A 9959-nucleotide genomic window follows, 5' to 3' on the forward strand; every position below is an offset into this window, starting at 1 on the left:
GGCCTTATTTTTTAGCCTGAAAGCAAAGGAACACACCAGAAGACTGGTTATTCTAAGCGTGGTTAAAGGTCATTTTTTTGACATCCTAAGGAACTTTAGTATTGACGCTTTATCTGTCACAAAAGTTAATTATAGTTACCTAAGCTACCATATTGAAATAATTACCTTTACAAAATAAAAAACAAATATCCGTGACTAGCCGAACAATGTTTATCAACATGCACTGATTGTAGTACGCGTAGAGCTATCCGTTATCTTTCCATTGCTTGCCGCGGACAGCCGTATTATACTTAAGACAACTGGCGGGACGATGAATGGAACGTCGGCGGTTGCGCCCAGATCAACACAACAACCTTTTGGCCGTCTAACTCCTAAAGTTACGTCTATCTTTTTCCGTTCCACGTATGTCACTACGCACGATCCTTAGACCTACCTTAGGTTTATTGCCGACCAGAAATGGTTATTGTGGCCAAATACGCTGATTATAAGCTAATTTATGTCCTCTGTAGGATGAACGCCTTTCCCAAGGATCTCGAATTACTTGTCTTGCGCATGATGATGATGATGATGATGATGATGATGATGATGATGATGGTGATGATGATGGTGATGATACTAATCATATCGTCACGTGGCTGTCACGGCGCGCCGGCAGACAAGTAGGCAGGCGGGCACAGAATAAACTGTAAACTCTCTATCAAACAAACTTTCGCGCTCTAAACTATGCTACAGCTTGGCGGCGGCGACAGCAACAAGTGCGTTCGGCGGTCGTCGATTCGAATGACGGCCGCTTTTATACAGGCGTCATCAAGTCTTCAAAATGTGCTCGTGGTGGCCAGGTAAATTCCAGAACGCGCCAAACTAATTTATTGCCGCTTCTAGTACCTGATGCACGACAAACCCGTCTTTCTGGAAAGTACCACTGGTAACCACTACGTTCAAGAATCATGCGTTATCCGATATCGCGAGCGCGTTCATAAGCAACCGCAAAAAGGTGACTGCGCAGTTGTGTTTCAGATTTTCAGATTTATTACACCAATGTGGTACATTTTAACAGGTACTGAATAAGTAGCACGATAGGGTGTCCCAAAGTTAAAAACATTAGGTAAAACTGTAGGTGGGACACCTTAACTATATACAGTCGGGAGAGTGACTGGAACTCGCATGACAATCTCTTCCCCAAGACAGCCCGAAGGACATGATCGCTTTTCAAGTTAGTTCTAATAACCGACTGGTACGCTACGAACGTAAAAATACCCCGGTAAAATATTGTAAATTTAATACCCCGGTAAACTGCTGAAACCAGCATCTCGATGTACGCAAGGAAAGCAGCAGACTCAAGTGTCTTGTCGTAAAAAAACCCTTTTGTTGTCGTAAGGACATAGAGGTGCAATATCACGTGGTATGTTGCATATATTCAAAACGGTATTCGAGACGCACCTCACGGTTGATTTTCATTGTGACGCCGAAACGGTATAGGTCAAATAGCACCACTTTTCTTGATAGCTGATGGCAATAATATGACAACAATTTACATACAGCTTGGCATGCATCTGTCTCCATATCCTGGAAGAACATTTTACATAACTATATGTTCAATTTAAAAACGATTGCAGCCAATGCGCAATATGTTTTACGAGGGGTCTCGGGAAGATATCCTCCCGAGACCCCTTGTACAGCAAATTGTACATTGGCGTGAAGGTGATCGGTAAACTGACTACTAGAAAGTGTATATAATCAAGTCACCTATCTCATATTAAGCCGCGTTTTATTAGTTCCACGGGAGGCACCAAGCGTTCACTCCTCACTCCACAGGTCAACGCCAAGTCATGACCCTTCCAGGACTTGGCCATAGCTGGATGTAACGTGGTCCAGGGCCAGTCTCAAGACTTCGGCCGTTTCTGCCGTCAACGCTTGTTTCACCTTTTCGCATCGACGACGGACGAGATGCAACGCAGACTTTTTCCGCGCCGCGCTCCTAGTACTGCGGGCTTCGCGACACCCGCACGCCCGCTCGTTTCCACCACGCAGACTGCAACCATATCTACAAAAGGCGGTCCGCACGCCATCCCGGCTGGAGTCTGAAATCCCCCCAGTCGTTGCTGTCGTCTCTGGCTTCGTCATCCAGCTCGCCGACACCGAAGCGGGAGGCGTTGGGGTGGCGATAACCCAGCGAACCGGGGGGGACCGCGGCCGCCCGCTTCGACGCCTTGGCCTCGCTCGTAGTGGGCTTGGCGTGCGGGCTCGGGCTCAGAAGCCACACGAGCAGCACCAACAGGATGAGGCCGACCGAGCCCAGCGTCAGCGCGGAGCCGATGATGATGCGCCGCTTGTCCCGCGCCTGCTCTCGCTGCATCTCATCCAGGACGAGAGACAGCGAAGGCGAGCGCGAACCGTGGCCGCCGACGGTGCTGCCAACGGCTGAAGTGGCGGTGATGATTACGGGACCGGTCTGATGAGGGGACCAAGAAGGCGACCCAGGCGGTGATCGACGGGGTGATCGAGGCGGTGATCGAGGCGGTGATCGAGGCGGCGATCGTGGCGGCGATCGAGGCTGCTTCCCTCTCTCTTGAGATGCATCCGGACTTGTCTGTCGGGACGACATCTTCTTCTCGGCGGCATCCTTATGCTTCTCGGCAGACATCGCTTTGCCTGAAAGCTGTCTCGTTGTACAGAGCTCAGTACCCGAGCCTTCAACGGTGGGACGCAGCCTGTGGTTCTTCTGGTCTCGAGCTCAGCTGCACACGCTCGCGTGCAGCTCGTCGTGGCTCGAGCGAAGCCCTCTGGTGTTCGCTGCGTGATTATTATGGTGATGATCATTACGATTTTCTGTATAATGGTACAGATGTTCTCAGAAGAGGTGTGGGCGTAGGAATGGGGGTGAAAAAAAAAATTTGGGGTACGTGCATTCATCATTTAGATATGACTGGCGACTTCAATGCTATTAGCAATCTATTTTACGATGCATGGGTATCTACTGATCGTATGCTTTATATAATGATTATTATGAAAGACGGCACACACCTAGTGACCCAAGTTGACATCAAAGATGTTTATAGAAGAGCGGCACAATGCCAGTGCTCCAAATTTGAGTGAAAGAGGGTCAATGAAGACCAGCACGTACCCAGTGGTACATAACCAGTGACCCAAGTTGACGTCAGAGAGACTCATTGAAGAACACCACCTTCCCAGAGTTGCATACTCACTTACCCAAATTGATCCGACGGTTGGTTATGAACCCGATGCCCCCAGCACCCAGAAGCCCGGTGATCTACCCATTCGACCATGGACTGCCCAGTGACCCAAGTTGGTGGGAAAGAGGTCGGACGCGGACATAAGACATAGAGACATACTGCAAACTTGGATAAGTTCGCAAAGAATGTTAATAGCAATAATAAGACAGCCAAAATTGGACACTCTGCTTCACGGCTTGCGCATGACAAAGGCAAACGAGAACTGGTTCTTTGAGAGAACTGGTTCAGTATGCCCAACCGATCAATCCTCATAACCACTTGTGCAGTTTCAGCACATTAAGCTCCAGAATTTAAAACGAAGCTTTTTTTGTTGCCTCTTCTTCACTTATGTTTCCTTCGCCTACTTCAGCGCCGTTACCAGAGACTTGTTAAACCGTGTCCGGTATCGCCAGCGTCTTCAGCTACTCGGCGAAACATTCGAACAGTACGTCTACAGTCTTCAAGAACTTACCTGGAAATGTAACTTCGGAGAAGCGAGGGACCAGAATGCGCTCGAGTAGTAGTAGTATAAACTTTATTTTTTCCGAGATGGAGGGTTTAGGGAGGAGGGGAGTAAGAGTGCCCGTCCTCTTCTTCCTCAGGCGGCGGCCAGGCCTTGCGCTTTGGCGGCGTCTTCGGCCATCTGTACGACCCGAAATTGGAGATCAGGGTCTGAGCAGTGCAGTCTCTCACTGCTCTAGGGTGGTGATGGGAATTGGAGGTAATAAGCTGGTGCGTTTTTCCTTTGTACTTATAAGGGGACACGCCCGCGTAATGTGAAGATCGGCTCATCGCAAGAGGTTGTCATGCGGCCGCGGATGGCCCGTTCTCGGGCCGCACTTTGAGCAGCTTCGTTTCCCGGAATACCGGAGTGCGCCGGTGCCCAAACGAGTTGCCGCCAGCTGCGCCGGGTTTCGGGTATACCTGGCCAGAATTTTGAGAGCTTCGGGTGAAATGCGCCCTTTCGCGAAATTTCGTATGGCTGTCTTTGAGTCGCTGACTATGAATTTGGCTGCGGAGGAGGTGTACGCCTCCTCGACCTTCGGCCAGGTTGTAATGACTGAGCTTGCAGCGATGGTATGATTTTGTTGACCTAGTACAGCCGCTTTCGTGGCGTCTCGATCACGATACTCGGCCGTGTTTACATAGGCCACGTCCTTAGAGATTGCAAAGCGTTTTTGTAATCATTTGGCTCTTTCTGTATACCTGCGCTCTTGCTTGTGCAGAGGGTGGGTGTTCTCAGGTAATGGTGGGACGTGTATGTTTTTTCTGCACTCTGTGTGAATGGACCGCTTTGGTCCGAATTGGGTGTTGTATGTAATCCCGAGTGATTGGAGTTCGACCATTTTTTTTTTAGGTCATCATCGCGCTCTATCATAGAAAGAATTCTCTTTCAAGGTGCAAGCGTCGCCCTCAGGGAGGCTAAATAAATCGGTCGTCAAAAAGAAAAAAAATTCAAGCTGAGCTTCGGATTCTCGGCGAAGACAAGGCGCATAAAGTGCAAATCATTGCAAGGGCGAGTCCGTCCACTTTCTTAGGCGTCCCAATGGACGCCGCTCTTCACTTTCAAGATAGCCCACAACCCGGTCGGGGAAGTAGCTGACACGGTGACACGGCCACCAGCCGGTCGGGAAGAGCATTATGGCAGCAAAGCTTGAGGGAAGGGGTTGTAGCCCCTGGGCTAGGTCAAGCGACAGCTCAGGCAACAGCAGGTGTAAGAAAAGCATCGCTTGGTGGCGCCGGGATATTGCTTTCATTGCGGAGGTGAGTATTTGCAATACCCGCGAGTCACAAGCGCTGCAGCCATTGCAAGGAGATCGGTCATTTGAAGACTGTCGGCAACATTGCGGTTAAGAATTCATTTCAAACCTGCATCATCACCGACTTCAGCGAGGCAGATTGCACCTTCGCCTGCTACTGCAAATATCCTGGTGGTCACTAACACTTCTTTGAGACGCAGTAGTTAGTCGCCGACAGGGCAGATATGGCAACACACCTGAGCTATGGCAATATATAGGCAACATTTCGCCAAGGCGTATCTACTTAGGGCATCATCATCTTCTAAAACTATTCGCAGTAAGAAAACCACAGCAAGAGATATTTCATCGCATCAGTACGATACTATGACACTACAGCTGTCACGTTTTTGTCACTTTTTTGTCGCTTTTTAACACGAAAGTGTTTTATGCCGGGGTCCACCAAGACTTCACTGACGTATTTCCGTCACGGAAATACGTCAGTGAAGTCAATCAGTTCACTGACGTATTTCCGTCACGGAAATACGTCAGTGAAGTATCACTGATACATGTATCACTGATCTTTGTATCAAGTTCTATGACGTATTTCCGTCACGGAAATACGTCATAGAACATAATACAAAGAAAGAAACCAGAAGAAAATGTTCCACAAACATGCAAAATTTGGAAATCGAACCCGCGACCTCTCGGTCCGCGACGATAGATCGCCGAGCGTTTAACCCATTGCGCCACAAACGCATTTGCAGAGAGCTACACAGACGCGCCTTATATATCTAACACTCCTCCGTGTACCCGCGCTCTTGCTCGGGGCGGTGCCGCCGCCTACGAGCAGAAAAGAGAAGTACTGCATTATGACACTAAATCCCGGCCCACATTCAGCGTTTTCACCGGCGTTTCCTGCCGTTGCGTCTCTCGGCGTCGTTGCATTAACGGCGCCGGAGAGGTCACCCAGCCACATGAGACGCACGCAAACAGCGCCAGTCCAGCGTCGCACAATGTGACCAGACAGATTTAACCAGAAGCAGTGTGCAATGTCATTCAAGTGAACTATGAGTAAGGTTCCCGATTAAGGTTTTTAAGCCCTGTTTATAGTTCTGCGGCACACACACACAAAAACATTCACGGCAGCGCGCTCGAAGGTACGAGCGGCTGCTTTCTCAGACGGCGCCACCTCGCCGACGAGACACTGGCGCCACATGGTGGCACGCAAGCGAAATGGTTGCTGCGGAAGTCGCTTGCAAAAGTTGCCAGCAGCGCGGCCACGGCCACGCGCTGATTGGTCGGCGCCACGTCGGCGTTCATCGAGCCGCTTCCGGCGGCGGCGCCGGCGCCGAGATTTCTGGTGTGCCTTGAGTACGACGTTTCGGCTTGGCGCCTCCCTCAGCGTCGACGCTGAGCGGCGCCGGGTGACGAAACGCCAGGAAACGCCGGGACAACGCCGAATGTGGTCGGGCCTTTAACGCGCACCGACAGTGAACGCTTCGGTGGTCTCAGCACTACGACGCCTCGATGCCAGCATTCGAAGGGGCGCTGGCATCAAGAAGCACTACCAACGCCACCTAGGTGGCGTTCACCGTACTCAGCACAGCGGAGCGTGGCCTCCGCAATTAGCTCTGAAAATGTTTCTGAAGTTGATCGCGGAGGCTGCAATTACGACGCGCTGTACGCGCTGATTTGACTCGGTGACGATTCAGTTACGTGCTTTGTCTTGCGCGTTGTATTAGTGTGTCAGTTACGTGCTTCGTCTTTCGCGTTGTGCTAGCGTGTGCAGCGTAGTGCAGCTTCCATATGCACGACGGTTGCTCATGGTCATCGACGTTGGTAGTCGTGATGGAGGAGACGTGCCACCAGGCGTCAGCGTGGGTGCATCAACGCCTAAGGGCGCTTTAGCCACAAAACACCAATAGACATTATATATCAATGTGCAATAAACATTACACTACTTCTGTGAAGACACGTTTCACTTTCGTGTTCTATACCGATTCCTATATAAGAGGGATCAACCACATTTTTTTATGTTTTATGTCACCGACAAGTGAAAGTACCGTATTTTCACCCATATAACCCGCACCAAAAATTGAAAAAAGAAAAGTGCTTAAAAAGTGACGGTGCGGGTTACCTGCGAATATTCGCGAAGGGAGGGGGTGGGGGGCGGCTTCACGGCAACGCGCGGCCTGTCGTGCAGAGTCCGCATTGTCCGCATGCCTATCGACATCGACGTGTGTTAAGCCAATAAGAGGCCAACAAAGGTTATCGCCTGATCCACATTCATAGTCTGGTTAGACGGTTTTCGGCATGGAGGAAGAAAAATGCTTTTCGGTATGAGCTTTCTGTGCTTTTCGCACGCTTTTCGCACGAGTCAGGTGCCGTTTCTTGTACGCCCAGTTTCCACAGTTGGCCAGCCTTAGGCATCATGAATGTGTCTCGGCGGCAGTCTTTCACTGTGAAAGAGAAACTGAAGATCATAGCTGCTGCTGAAGAAATCGGCAACAGAGCTGCTGCGAGATGGTTCCGAAGACGATTACGTCTTCGAGAGCGGCGACGAAGGCTCGGATGGCAGCAGTGAATCGGATGACAGCGCTGACAACGTTGCGGCGGTCGTTTTGAAATAAATTTGTTTTGAAAAACGAAATGATGGCTGCTCGTAGTTCCTAGTCCTCATTTTTTCGGATAAGTGTGCGGGTTATACGCGAGGTTATTTTTTTCTTTTTCGTGAAGTTCAAAGTTAAGGGAGCGGGTTATATGCAAAGGCGGGTTATACGCGCGAAAATACGGTACATAAAACAGTCCTTGGTGGAAACATACTTCGTCATTACAGAGAAGACAGAGCTGCAAGGCTACGCACAAGTAGCAACGACAAAGTCGCGCGTAAAGCAAAGATAAAAAAAGATACTGTCAGCCTTTCCACTAGGGTGGAGATGGAAGACCAGCGAAGCTGTACTATGGTGGGAATTATGTATTTCCAATTATGACTATTAAGATGTGATGGTGTAATTGGTTATTTGAGCTATTAAAGAATGAGAAATATATATGATCCGGTGGTTTTCATTTATTTAGTGACCACATCGGCCATGGCCTTATGGTCGCTACGGTACACCGCCATAGGGTGTACGTACAGTGTACTAGAAGCGCGTTCGCAGGAACGCGGGCAAAATGCCGCTGCCGTCGACAACAGTTGTGCGCGTTGTTTGTGGGACCGCACACAACCGCTGTCAAAGTGCTGGCTACGTGACAGAACGGTAAACGCCGTTGTCGACGCTCTTAGGGGAGAGGCGGGCGAGAGCCAAGAGAGAGTCGGCGACACAAGGCGGCAGAGGCCGACAGGGCTGCGCGCATGCGCCGCAGTGGGAGAGCGGGTACGCACACGCACAGTCTAGGGTGCCTCGATGCCCTCCTCGCCCACCACTCCCCTTCTACTTTGAAGTCACGTTTGCTCTCCGCCGTGCGTTCGCTCCCCATGAAAGCGCGCGTCCCTCACCCTCGCGTGTTTTCACTTGCACATACAGCATACGGCCAATTAGAGATTTTTTCTATTGCCGGACGCGACCAACCCTCGCACGCTTTCACTCGCACACAACGCGCGGCGAAGATTTTATCGCCGTTGGACTTTATACGGAACATCAGTACGACGGCGACGGCGACGGCAAAAATGCGCAAGTGTCCGCAATAAAAAGCCGTAACTCAAACAACTTTGCAGATGCGCATGTTCAGGCAGGAATTCGAATGAACTAGGACAGCCATCGTTGGCTGCATTGCCATTGACGGATTGATCCACGCTCACAAGCAGCGTACGAGTGCGTATCGGTGCCATATGTGTCCAGTAAGTTGTAAATTGCGTACATACGCAGGCTCGCATAGATTTAATTTTACATATGCATGTTGCATAACGTATGAGTGTAGCTTTTCGGTCCATCGCATGCTTGTGTGGGCGCGTGTCGTGCAAGCGTACTGACTGTATGTGGCTAGCCGAAATCGTCACATTGCTGACATTCAAAATCAGTATAGACTCATTACTTCTCACCCATCTCTTTTTCATTGCCTCTTTTTCCCTCTTGATCATTGTGATGTAGCAGGCTAGGGGAGGTTCTTCGGGCCATTCAAATATTTTATTTCTTTCTTGCTTTCCTGCATTCCAGAGAGTTCAACAGCAGACAAATGTCCTGCCATTGACTCTTATTTACAAAGTTCTGGCATTTTTTTCTAGGAGCACCTGCATAAAGAATAGAAAGAAGAAAGTTAAAAAGCAAGGCATTAGTGGGTGTGTGATGCCGCATGAAATTTTTATTTGTACAAGGCTGGCCTGACGCAGTTCCCTCTCTGTCACTCCTGTAATGATCCGGAGACGATCGACCTTCTTTTTTTTTCCCCAGTCGTCGAATTTAGCTACGAAGAAAAAGACGTTTCGAGGCTCTGTTTCACAAATTCAGCCTTCCCATTACATCCCCAATCATTCTTATTGCGGGGGGCCTCAGCTCTGGGCTTCACATACAGGGATGGTTGCCTTCCCAAACGCGATTTCATTTGCAACAAAAAAAGAATAGTGTGCTAATTTGATATTATCCTTCGTCTCTGCTCTTGAAAATTTCTCCTGCAAATTTCGAGTATTATTTCATTCATCTTCAGTCAATCCTGCATGATTCCTCTTCTGTTTCTATACATTTACTCTTATACAATGCTTTGTATTCCTTCATTTATTCTTTTATATTAAGTATACCGCCCGCTTCTTGGACAATCCCCCTTTGTGGGTCTGTGCCATAGTGTGGAAATCATCAACATTCTCATCATCATTATTGTCTCACGTAGGCACGAGTCACGTGTTAGGTCAAAAAAAAAAACAATGGGTGTTAACAAATTCCAGTGATCGCACCCAAGATCCATGGTCCCGAGAGGAACGGGGAAGGTGGCGCCGAAGGCCAAGTCGACGAGGTGGCGCGTATTGGACACGTAAGGAGTTCGCGCGCTGTTATTA

Source organism: Dermacentor silvarum, chromosome 8 (genome assembly GCF_013339745.2).
Source record: "Dermacentor silvarum isolate Dsil-2018 chromosome 8, BIME_Dsil_1.4, whole genome shotgun sequence".
Lineage (NCBI taxonomy): Eukaryota > Metazoa > Arthropoda > Arachnida > Ixodida > Ixodidae > Dermacentor > Dermacentor silvarum.